At 44.4% G+C, this 11,989-nt stretch overlaps 2 non-coding genes across 2 annotated transcripts; one reads left to right on the top strand and one right to left on the bottom strand.

Annotated features, from left to right (window-relative positions):
- Positions 1-418: 418 nt before the first annotated feature.
- On the bottom strand, positions 419-525 carry LOC120253457. The gene has a single exon (XR_005534276.1). It is a non-coding gene; the product is annotated as a small nucleolar RNA R71 (small nucleolar RNA).
- Positions 526-10,277: 9,752 nt separating this feature from the next.
- Positions 10,278-10,384, top strand: LOC120253458. Its single transcript, XR_005534277.1, has one exon. It is a non-coding gene; the product is annotated as a small nucleolar RNA R71 (small nucleolar RNA).
- The last annotated feature ends 1,605 nt before the right edge of the window (positions 10,385-11,989 follow it).

Below are 11,989 nucleotides of genomic sequence, written 5' to 3' on the forward strand. Positions count from 1 at the left end.
TCAAGGAACACGAGTTGAGATTAGTGAACCTTCAGTCATGGCAGAACCAAGGCAAACCTTGTCTGATTATGAAAGGCCTTAGTTTACTGGTGATGAATACAGTGTGCATGCTCCCATCGTGCTGGCTAATAACTTTGAAATCAAAGCAAGCACAATTGGGATGGTTCAAAATTCCATACAATTTGATGGGCTAGCTGATGAAGATCCGCATGCTCATTTGTCTCGATTCCTCCAAATTTGTTCCACCTTTCGTTTTAACTCAGTGTCCGATGATGCTATAAGATTGAGATTATTCCCTTTCAGTCTAAGGGGAGCAGCATATAGATGGCTTACTTCATTGGCTTCGGGATCGATCACCACTTGGAATGAAATGGTGGACAAATTTCTTGCTAGGTATTTCCCACCAAGCAAAGCCGCTAAATTGAGACAAGAGATTTCTGCATTCTGGCAAGGGGACTGCGAGACACTTTTTGAAGCACATGAGAGATTCAAGGATCTCCTACACAAGTGTCCCCATCATGGTTTTTCCTTATGGATGAGGATCCAGATGCTTTGTAATGGCCTGAATTATGCAACAAGACAGCTCATCGATGCTACAGCAGGGCGGTCATTGAGTAATAAAACCCTTGAAGATGCTGAAATTTTGATTGAAAACATGGTAATTAATGAATGCCATTGGTCTACTAGGCAGAAGCCCCCTAAGGCAGCTGGAATATTTATGAGATAAATGACAACACTACGCTAGCCGCCAAGGTTGAGGCCCTAACAAAGAGATTCGATCAGTTTGTGTTGGGTACAAGTTCAAATTCTGGAGTAGTTTTGTCTTGCAAGACCTGTGGGGCGGGGCATGCTACTGTTTAGTGTCCAATCTCAATAGCCACTGATGCCCCAGTAGAGGCAGTTGATTATGTTAGGGAAGCTTCCAGAGGCCTGGGGAATCCCTATGGAAACACATATAATCTGAGGTGGAGGAATCACCCAAATTTTTCATGGGGTCAACAACAGCAACATCGGCCCCCACAACCACAAGGCCTTTACATCAACCTCCTCAGCAGCCCGAGAAGAAGTTCACCACTGAAGATGTGTTAGCGAGCTTTATGATCAATACCGAGGCAAAATTCGCTAAAGTGAACAATGTTTTGAGGAATGTTCAAGCCTCCATTCAACCATTAGAAAACCATGTTGGGCAACTTGCTAGGGAAAATTCGGAGCGCCCACCGGATAGCTTACCTAGTAACACGGAAAATAATCCGAGGGAGCATTTGAAAGTCGTCACTCTCAGGAGCGGGAAACAGGCTCAAGCACTAAACATAATGGGGTAGCCGTACAGGAAAACCCTAAGCCATCTGAGAGTGAAGTTGTAGGGTAAAGGAAAAACAAGATGAAGGAACCCTTAAACTACTAACACCAAGGATACCCGAGTACAAGCTAGTGATTCCTTACCCGACTAGGCTGAGGCAAGATAAAGGCGAGGCTCAATTCAAGAAATTCCTCAATGTATTCTAGAAGTTGCACATAAATATCCCTCATGTTGAAGCGTTAACTCAAATGCCCAAGTATGCAAAGTTTATGAAAGACATGTTGACTAACAAGAGAAAGTTGGAGGAATTAGAAATAATTGCATTACCACGGAATTGCTCTGCAATGATTCAGAGGAAGCTCCCTAAGAAACTTACTGATCCCGAGAGTTTCATTATTCCATGTGTGATTGGGGAAGGTATGCAAGAAAAAGCCTTGGCAGATTCTGGGGCCAGCATTAATGTAATGCCTTACAAGCTGTTTTTGAAACTGGGATTGGAAGACATGAGGCTCACAAGGATTACAATACAACTTGCAGATCGTTCTATAAAGAAACCATGTGTTGTTGTTGAGGATGTGCTGGTTAGAATAGATAAGTTCATTATCCCGGTAGATTTTGTTATTCTTGATGTGGATGGTGATGTTAAAGTACCATTAATCCTCGGGCGACCATTTCTTAACACCGCCGGTGCTCTAATTAATGTAAAAGGGAGGAAAATGACGTTGAGAGTGGGGGATGAGGATGTCATTCTCACTCTTCCCTCGGCCATGAAACACATCTTGGACCACGATGATCCCCTCTATTTTACTGATGAAACTGATATGCTTATTACTGATTGTGTGCAAGAGGTCTTGCCAATTAACCCCTTGGATGAATTTTTGGAAGGAATGGATAACGATGAGTGCAAGGAGAACAATCCGCCTCCCACACAAGTAAAGCATGTAGGCTATGTGGGGACATTTCCGTGGCCGAACAATAAAAAGAAATCAACCACTAGGAAAATCTGGTGTAAGAGGGGCAAGAAACAGAAAGTGAGGACGAATTGCGCTCTGTCACCACCACGGGAGATCAATTGACTATTCTTCGATGGGAAGGGTAAATTCCATGTCTTTTCATGCCTCTCGATTAGTTTCCCATCTTGGAGCACTTCTCTTGGGTTTGGAGGTAAGTCCCCACCATTTAATCCCCCATGAGGTAAGAATGAAGGTACGTCGAGCTAATGACGCTAAACAAGCGCTTCATGGGAGGCAACCCAAGTCTTTTAATTCGTCATCTTTAAATTTTCGTATTTCTTTTAGTTACTTAGTTTCTTTATTGTGGTTGAATGCTCATGTTTGTGAGATTTTCGTACTTTTTTTTATTTTGTTGTTGTTGTTGTTGTTGTTGTTGTTGTGCTCAACTCATGCTTAGGCTTGCTCGCTTGTCTTTGTCCTTAAATTAGCAATGTTTAGTAGTGTTTCATTGTCCTCTCAACATTTAAATGGTTGTAATTCGTATTTTATTGAGTTTGCAAGAGGAACCATGCCAATTTTTTGATTTTCCAGGTCCATACGGGCTGTATACGACCCATATGGACACTTGTGGCATGATCCATGGCCTTGCAGGCATCATTGCGGCTGCAAGAGGCCCCTCACGAGGAGCCTTAGTCAATGGGCTGTGGGTCTCACGGGTGCCATGTGCCCGCGAGACCGCCCATGAGGCTTTCGGCCTCACGTTGCGCTCGCGGGCTGAAAAGCTCACGGGCGCCATGCGCCCGCATGGTGCCCGTGAGTCTTTCAGGCTAAAATTTTCCAACCCATGCGGGTAGCATGCGCCCGCATGGGACCCGCATAGGCTGGCCAGCCCATTAAAGGGGTGTTTTTCCCCTTTCTCTCTCTACTCCACCCTCCAACTTCTCCTCTTAGTTTTCTCCCATTTATCTTTCACTCTACCTCATTTCTCCACCATTTTCTTGGTTTTTCCTTCTCTAATCCTCTCTCCTCCATCTTGGAAACTCAACCGTGGAATTTAATCACAATTTTACCATCTTTTTCACCGGATCTCTTCACTCCAAGCTTTCAAGCCCTAATTCAAGGTTTTGTCACAAACTTGGATTTTGTTGTGTTCTTATTTTATCTTTGTAGGTTGAATGACGTATTTGGTTGTTGTGATGTGGTGTATGCTTAATCCCTTGAGTTTCTCCTTCGTTTGTAAATTTTGGGAAGCTCCATGTCTAGGAGAACTCTTGCAAAAATTTTCACGGGTACTGTCGCAATGGCTGATTTTTTTTATTTTTCACATTGAAAATGTTGTGCACTCAATTTTTTTATTCTTTTTTTTCATCATATGATGATATGGATACCCCCTATAATTATATTCATGAAAATCATGGTTTGATCTTGTGTTTTTGTTGTTTAGGAATGCCGGTCAAGAGTGTTTTATCAAAGCGTCCTAGACATGATGCGGAACTTAGTGGAGTGCCATCCTTAGCCTCGCCGCAACATAGGGCACGCTATAACCTTTTGAAGTCCAAACCCTTTGGTATTATCTGGATAATTGATCGCAATGACCTCAAAGTTCTAGGTTTGGCCGAGGCCGTGGAGGAATTAATCAATCATAATGGATAGGACCGAATTTTCTCAATTAATGATCCATGTGGATTCTCTGTTTCTATGATTTCTCGGCCGGCTGCTACAGTAATTGCTGCAGTGTTCTGCTACAGTCTTTGACCTTAATAACTTCCCAATTCCATACTTTCATCGGGGGTAACGCAAACGGGCACACGTTCACGTCGTAAATCACTTGCTTCTTCAATGATATATATGTTGGTGGGGTTCTTGTTCTTGTATGCATAAGACGGAATGCTCGAGTGTGATTGCCTTTGTGCCCTCCAAATGGATGTACTCACTCGAATGCGAGTAGGTTGGCACACACTCTAGCATCTCACACCTGTCCTATGTCTTCGCGTTTGAACCTTAGCAAGATCTCCTCCAAAATAGGTGCATTATGATCCACATTGGCCTATTTCCTTTATACTTGGCCTCACAGCCCTACCTGCGTAAAAGTAACATAAAAACACACATATTAATGTAAAACCTGAGAAAAGTAATGCTCAACATAAGGAATGAACGCTTCGCATTCGTATTGCACAAGCACTTATCAAACTCCCCCACACTTAAACTTTTTCTTGTCCTCAAGCAAACATTAAAACATTCTGTACATCAATGAAGAAAATATTGAAAGTGCTTGGCCTTAGGTTCACCGAGGTATACAAAGAAAGTATTCTACAAGTAAGGAAAATTTCAACACTAAATACGAAAAATCAATGCTCTAGCTAAAAACTTGAATCAAAAAGGATAACAAACCCGAATTTCGTGTAAGTGTGTGAACTCTCTCAAAACACCCCAAGTTATACTCCTCAAAGTTCTAAGTACAAGGGACTTATTTATCTACAAAAGTGAGAAAAATTTTAAAAGATGGTAGTAGCTTCACACATCCTCTAAGGTATCCCTTTCCAAAGCGGCCGCTAAGGCGGCATTCACACTTTTGAGGTGGTAGCTCTTTCTACCCGGGTGGTAGCTTTCACTCATCCTATGAGATAGCTCTTTCTCTCATTAGGCATAACTAGTATCCGACTTGTGAGAGTAGCTTCATTCTTCATAGGTGGTAGCTTTTTCCACCCAACAAATACAAATAAACAATAAAACTATTTTGTTCCTTTTTTTTTTCAATTTAGCAAAAGAAGTAAACCTAACTAGTCCCTTTAACATCAAACATGAATTTCCAATAGAGCATGAAAACATTCAATGTTAACAATTCTCCTAGACTTCAGAATACAAACATTGCAACTAACGTTAACCGCATTGGCTATGTGAGCATATATCAATCAAGAACGATAGAAAAGATGTGCACATTATGAAACTCCCCCCCCCCACACTTAAGTTGTACATTGTCCTCAATGTACACATGCAAGCTCACTCAAAATATATCATTCAAAAATAGATGTGGGAGAAGCAATCAAAACAATACTCCCCTGACTCCTAGTGTTGTGTTTGATGAAGCTAATTCATCGGGAGTAGTGTTCCAACGGGTTGTGAAGCTCGCACGGCCAAGTGTCGAAACACCTTGACCGTGCCCATGACTAAGTCTCAATTTCCAAGAAGACAAGACCATCTATACGCATACACGAGGGGGTTCAGTGAAGCTCAAGAAAAACAAAAATAACTCGAGTGTATAAAAGATAAAGCAATGAATACAACTCGATAATGCAAAATAACATAAACTCAGAAGAAAAATCCTTTATGAGTGAACAAGTCTAAAAACAAGAAAATAAGATAAACTAAAATGCATGAAAGTAAAAGAAAGGTCAAGTGTCGGAGTCGCTCTCGGGCTCAGCTACGCCTATCTGAAGTGGAAGCATATAGTGGGTCCTCCGGTGCTGGGGTCGAGGATGGAGGTGTTGGAGGCACTAGCAGGGCCTGAAGAGTCCTCGGCTGTAGGACAAATGATGAGGCAATGTCTCGCACTAGGATCTGCTGTAATATGTCGAAACCCTAATCTGTGTACTGAGTGGCCTGCGTAGCCCTAATCTCGGCAACCTCGGCTCGGACCACTCCTATAGCATTCTCTAGCCTCTCAAAGCGATCATTGGCTCGAGAAGGTGAAAACATACACACTGTGGGTGGTTCCTCGGCCGTTGGAGGTGCCTCAGTCTCCATCGATGCGGGCTGAGGCTCGGGGGCGGGCTGAGATGCTCCGGTGTCATCACCCTCATCCTCAGCTATCTCTGGGGCTGGTAGGACTAACGCAAAAACCCATGTCCAAATCCTGGTAACCATGCCCATCAACCGCATTATCTCTAGGCCCAGGGGAGCGGGTACACTCGTCTTCTCGGCCCCACGAATCGAATCCAAGAGACCCATGCCCAGCACTAATCTCGTAATGTAAGGGCCCGAGAAGATCACTCCCAGTCTAGTGTACTGTCCCTGGTGTCTGATGTAATCAGCCAAGATGTGCCCTAAGTGGATCGGTACGCGCTCTACCATCGAGTACAAGTACAACAACTCCTGGCTGCTCAAGACATCAGTACTATCGCCACGGCCATTCACCGACCTACTCATGATGGCGTGCAAATATCTGTAGGCAGGTCGGGAAAGGCACGTGGCCTTGGAGACCCCCAGCTCATACTGACCTTGACCACATAGCACTCTGTAAGCTCTCTGCTGGGTCAGGGTTCAAGGATAATCAGTAGGCAACTGTGCATACTCTGAATCTGTGAATGCCTGCTCGTATAAGCCAAGTAGTATGGAAAACTATGTAATGCTCAAGCTATGGTGGCGTCCAAACACTCTGAACTGAATGGTGCCCAAACTGTTGAAGCTCGCATACACTCTATCAAACTCAAACGAGGAGAGCACCTCAAGTGCAAACTCTCGGATAGCTGGCTCTCTAATTGTCAACAACTGCCGCCAACCACCATCTGAAACAAGGTCTTTAACCTCATCAGTGAACTCATCTCCCTCGTCAAGATCTCGTGAGTATAGTCGTGGTCCGAGGAATCGAGTCCGTCCCAAGCGGAGTCTCGATAAGCGCTCATAACGGGTCTGATGTTCAGGAATTGCAAATCGCATGGCCTCGGGCTCGGGAGGATGACTCACGTGGCCTTTTATCGCCTTGCTTCTTTGTCCTAGGTGCCATGATCCGCCAAATTTAAAACAAAAATTAGTCAAACAAGTTGATAAAACAATACTCGCGTAAAATCCACACGGTCGTAGTGGAATTTCCGCATGCCCGTGTGGATTCACGGGCGTGAGAACCGCACGCCGGGGCATCAACAATCCAAAAAAATACAACTCAATAATATCTCTAACTTCGTTCTAAACGTAAATCATTGTTCCAATTGAAGAAACGAAGCATTATTAACCCGGATTAATCAATAGAAATCATGAATTGATGAAGAAGATGATGAAAATGAATTTACCGACGAGGAGAAGTGAGGAAATAAAGAGTCGGCCTGAAAACTTGTTAAAATCCCACCAACTGGCACAATGGACTCGGAGGATGTTGTGAGAGTGTTTTCAAGTGAAAAGGAGTCGTGAAGAAGGAGAGAAATCATCCCCTTTTTAAACAGAACTCGCGACTTTTAACGTTCTGTGCATCCACACGGGCGTGTGGAAATTCCCCACGCCCGTGTGCCTCACTTCAAAAGCTCCACAGGGGCGTATGCAAGCCCCTATGCGCTCTTGGGAAAAACTCTCACTGATTTAGAACGATCTCCCACGGGCGTGCGGAAATTATCCATGCCCGTGCGCCAGACCCACAGGGGCAGACGCACGCCCCTGTGGCTTCCCTGGACATTCGAGAAAGATATCAAGTCTTCCACACGCCCGGGCGGAAATTCCCCACGGGCGTGGACATTCACAATCCCAATTCACAGGGGCAGCCGCACGGCCCTATGTTTTCTCGGGATGGAGGGAACAACCTGTAGAGTTTCGCACGGGTGTGCGAAAATTACCCACGCCCTTGTGTGGTTAACAAGGTCACCCACAGGGGCGAGTCCACGCCCCTGTGTGTTCTCGGGAGAATTTGCCCAACTCTGCATCAAGGCCAGTCGCATAGTCGTCCACAGGGGCAGCCGCACGCCCCTGTGCCCTCTCTGGATGAGTTCACAGTACACATCCACGGGCGTGTGGAATTTCCGACGCCCTGCGTGTTTTCTCCGGATGACTTAGAAAAAAACCTCGCGAGCTCTGCAGAACTAGTCCCGAACATGTCTACACACTCAGAGACCCTGCCCTATTATGCAAAATTTACCAGATAAAAACACAAAATAGAACTCAAATGACCAAACTTCGCCAATTCGCAACAAAACACAATGAATTCTTTTAAAAACCCACAATAAAAATCGCAGAGACAAATACTAAAAAAATTTCAACACCAACACTTAACAATTTATTCATGCAAACAAACTAAACTAAAAGGTACGAAAACAGTAAACACTTGGATTGCCTCTCAAGAAGTGCTTGTTTAACGTCACTAAGCTTGACGTATCTTTCTTACCTCACGGGGTTCATGAATGAAGGTTGCCCTCTTACCCATAACTTGAAAGCATGATGAGCAAAGTCTCTTGAGGGTAGAGGGTGTACTATCGAGCTCGGACCACCCTAGCAATCGCTCATCCAACTTCCTTGGCTCATCTACGTCTCCAATAGTCTTGGGGCGTTTTTCGTGGTGTCTCCTAGCCCCTCTTCATTTTTCCGGAGCACATTCTTCAAGATCCACGGGTAGATGTTTCCTCTCCATTCGAACCAAGCATCATTACTTCTTCATTGCTCTCCTCTTGGTCGAACAAACCTTCATACGGATCGGGGTTGAACATTTCTTGTATATATTCATCAACAATCTCATCAGTAGTGTCTAGAAAATACAAAGTGTCATCAAAATCGAGAGAATGCCGCATGGCTTCAGCAAGGCAGTAAGTGAGCTTATCGTCTCTGACTCTCAATGTGAGTTCTCCGCCGTCTATGTTAATCAATGCTTTGGAAGTCCGCAAGAATGGTCTCCCAAGTATCATGGGTACATCTGTATCCTCATCGACATCTAGCACTGCAAAGTCAACTGGAAAAATATACTTGTCCACCTTGACAAGCACATCTTCAATGATGCCTCTCGGATGTCGTACCATTCGGTCCGCCAATTGTAAAGTCATCCGAGTAGGCCTAGGCTCACCCAAGCCTAGCTTTTGGAAGAAAGTGTATGCCATGACATTAATACTTGCCCCTGAATCCGCCAATGCCATTTCCTCACCTAAGTTGCCGATGTTACACGGAATAATGAAGCTTCCCGGGTCCTTCTTCTTCTTCGGCATGTTCTTTTGCAACACCGCTGAGCATGAAGCATCAAGCACCACTGAAGCACTCTCCTCCAATTTCCTCTTGTTGGTCAATAGGTCTTTCAGGAACTTTGCATACTTAGGCATTTGAGCCAAAGCCTCAACAAAAGGAATGTTGATGTGGAGTTGCTTAAACAAACTCAAGAACTTCTTATACTATTCATCCCCTTGGTCATTCTTCAATCTAGAGGGATAAGGGATTCTTGGCTTGAAAGGTGGGGGTGCCACCTCTTTCTTTTTGTTTGCTCCCTTCTCAACCTCTACAACCTCGGGTGCGTGTTCTTTCGGCTTCTCACTCGGATGCCTCCCTTCAACCTCACGACCACTTCTCAAAGGGATCGCCTTCACATGTTCTCTCGGGTTGGTTTCCGTGTTGCTTGGTAAACTCCCATGTGGCCTTTCAGAAAGAGATTTCGCAATTTGCCCCACTTGATTTTCAAGATTGTGCAAGGAGGCGGTGTGATTGCGAAGTGTAGCCTCGAGTGATTCAAACCTTGTATTTGCCGATTGAACAAATCTAGCCAAGTGCTTCTCAAAATCCGTCATTCGGGTTTCCAAGCCTGAAATTCTGTTTTCCACTTGAGGGGCTTGTTGTTGTTGTTGGAACCCCGATGGCCCCATGGTCTTCTGTGGTCCTTGATTACTCCATGAAAAGTTGGGATGATTCTTCCAACATGAATTGTAGGTGTTGCTATATGGATTCCCTTGAGGTCTCATTCCATTACCTACAAAGTCAATATTCTCAACTGAAGAAACATCACCAATGACGATTGGGCAATCGGAGGAAGCATGTCCTTCACCACAACCGGTGCAATTAGTCACGGCCGCAACTCTATTCAAAGCTATAAGATCTAGCTTCTTACTCAAACTCTCCACTTGGGCCGCCAATGAAGTTACCGCGATCAATTTCATGGAGACCCGGCCACCTTTTTTCTTTTTCCGTAGCGTTCCCACTCGGTAGCTATTTAACCCCATTTCTTTAATCAATTGACGAGCCTCGTCGGGGGTCTTGCTACCTAAGGTACCTCCCTGCCGCAGCATCCAAGAGTTGCCTTGTACTCGGGTTCAAAACCATTGTAGAAGGTTTGAACAATCATCCACTCCGGGAATCCGTGTTGCGGACACTCTGCGCAGAGTTCCTTGAACCTTTCCCATGTCTCAAATAGAGACTCCAATTCCAACTCCATAAAGGATGAGATCTCATTCCTAAGCTTTTGCTGATTTTTTCCTAGATGGGAAATAACGGGCTAGAAAAAGCTTCTACCATCTCTTCCCATGTAGTGATTGATGCCCCTAGGTAATAAGTGTAGCCATCGCTTTGCTTTTCCCCTTTAAGGAAAATGGGAAGGCTCTCAATTTGATGGCATCATCCGTCACACCATTTATCTTCATCATGTCACACACCTCGAGGAAACTCTCTATGTGATCTGCTTTGGATCCTCATCGGCCAAACCGTTGAATTGTGCTGACTCGCTGCACCATATGGATGAATGCCGGCTTTTAGCTCAAAAATTTCGAGTAGTAATTGGGGGACGCACAATACTCGATTGTGTCCCCAACACTCGAAGGTCCGCATAATTGGATAGTCTTCGTTGTTGCTCATTTTGTTCTGCCATGTTGTCAGATCCTTCTACTTCCAAATCAGCTGGATTAGGCTGTTCTTGTACTGGTTCTTTCCCTTTCCTTCGAAGTGTATGTTCAAGCTCAGGGTCTCCTTCAATTAATATTGATGGATTCCCTCGGGTTATAACCTGGAGCTACAATAATAGTAAAGAAAAAGAAAATCAGAACGATGATAGAATAAGAAGATATGAAATAGAATGTGTAGTGAAATAGCTAAGAAAACAAAGTGCAAATTATCTCTAAACGCCTAGCTCCCCCGCAACGGCGCCAAAAACTTGACAAGGTCCCCTTGCTTATATCCCGCAAGTGCACGGGTTTGTCGAAGTAATAATCCCGGGTGAGCGGGGTCGAATCCACAGGGAGTAGGAAGTATAGACACTTAATTTGATTCTTAGCTATGTGGAGTATCAACAATGATAAGTGTGCTAATGATTCAATTCTCAAAAATTTAAAGCAACAAGTAAGAGAGCAAAAGTAAGGAGGAGGCAAGGCAATCGATAAAGATGGGTTACTCGGATGATGATTCACCTAGGATAATCACTTCAAGTGGAAGAACTCTCTATTATGCTTCCTAATCAATGCAATGGTGAGTCGTGGAAATCCTTACATGCATAGTCCCAAATCTAAGGTCAACTATGCCTAACTCTATACATGTCCCGGAGGAGAAATCGAACAATCTCAACACCTCGCACTCGCATAGAGTTGTAATGAGCTCTAGGGATTCCAGGTGATAAATCTCTTCCTAGATTTAGACCTAAACCTTTGGTCCAGGCGGAAGCTCCCTAGCCACTATTAAGCCCTAGATACTAAGATCACCTCAACGCTTCACTCCATTGCACGCGCAATAAGGCCCCAACGGAGGTTCATCCCTTAGACCATTCACTCTATTATGGCCGCAAAGAACATGAGGAACGGAGGTAGAATCTATCACGTCGGTGGGGAAAGGGGACGCTCCTGTACCTCTTGACTCACCCTCTCAACCCTCTCCAACCTAGCTTTGTCTAACGCTCGTGGTGTGTCACTCACTCACAAGGTTACCAACAAGAACTCTCAACCCTAGTGTCACTCTAGGAGAAATGTTCATACAATCAAGCATTAAAGGTTGGAACTCACAATAAACATCAATTTATTGGAAGCATAATAAAGAAGTTCAATGAAACGAATACATCCTAGGGTTCACAATCACCAAGTACCCA

Source organism: Dioscorea cayenensis, unplaced genomic scaffold, assembly GCF_009730915.1.
Source record: "Dioscorea cayenensis subsp. rotundata cultivar TDr96_F1 unplaced genomic scaffold, TDr96_F1_v2_PseudoChromosome.rev07_lg8_w22 25.fasta BLBR01000088.1, whole genome shotgun sequence".
Lineage (NCBI taxonomy): Eukaryota > Viridiplantae > Streptophyta > Magnoliopsida > Dioscoreales > Dioscoreaceae > Dioscorea > Dioscorea cayenensis.